Source organism: Frankliniella occidentalis, unplaced genomic scaffold, assembly GCF_000697945.3.
Source record: "Frankliniella occidentalis isolate FOCC.00 unplaced genomic scaffold, Focc_3.1 Scaffold327, whole genome shotgun sequence".
NCBI classification, from domain to species: Eukaryota; Metazoa; Arthropoda; class Insecta; order Thysanoptera; family Thripidae; genus Frankliniella; species Frankliniella occidentalis.
Genome location: NW_026267450.1, coordinates 134,149 through 134,975, shown reverse-complemented (window position 1 = coordinate 134,975; position 827 = coordinate 134,149).

Genomic DNA, 827 nt, shown 5'->3' with positions numbered 1-827 from the left:
CGCCACCCCCGACCACGAGACGTTGGGCCCCGCCCGCCGATGGGCGCCCCCAGTGCGTCACACTCACTGTCTCTTCTTCGCTTCCCGGGAACACACCGCAGCAGCTACAGCATCTTCTCTTCCCCCTGCTGGGCCCGCCATGGCGGAGGTGGGCGGGAAGCCGACAAAGCAACTGAAATTGATATATCGAGATCGCCTGCCGGTCGTCGGCGAGCATTGGTCGAGTTTGATGGCACGGGGGTGGAGGCTGCCGAGTCCATCCGGCAACCTCCCCGCATGTCGACGCCTTGCGTGTTACACCCCCTTATCGCCTTTCCAATCTCTGCCAGCCACAAACTGCGCACCACTCCCTTTCCCCGCCACGGACACGGCGGACACTCACCCGATCGTAGGGCAGGGTGAAGCAGGATCCCGGCGGCGGGCCGATCTCCTCCGGCGACGCCATCCTGGACGCCGCCCGACCCGCCAGGAGTCCACGCCCGGGCCGCCGGATGGTCCGGGGGTGCGTCGTTGAACCCGCCGTCCGCTTGACCGGGGCGGCCTCGAGGGGCGCGCCGGCCTTGCGGGAACTGGGGCCTCGGCCAGCCCGGCCGCCGGCCTCGGGGGCGGTGGCGGCGCCTGCTGGGGGTGACACGCCGGAAAACATGACTCTGCGCCCGAGGGGACCCATCGAGATGCGAGCACGGTCATCCTCGGGACAGGCCTCGCCCGCTACGGACGCAATCTGCAAACAGAACCAGGTTGCTCGGTTGATTTCATCTAGATTTATCATGAACTGCTACTGTTTAGGAAAAACAATATTCACATTCCAAAGTTGAGCCAAATTT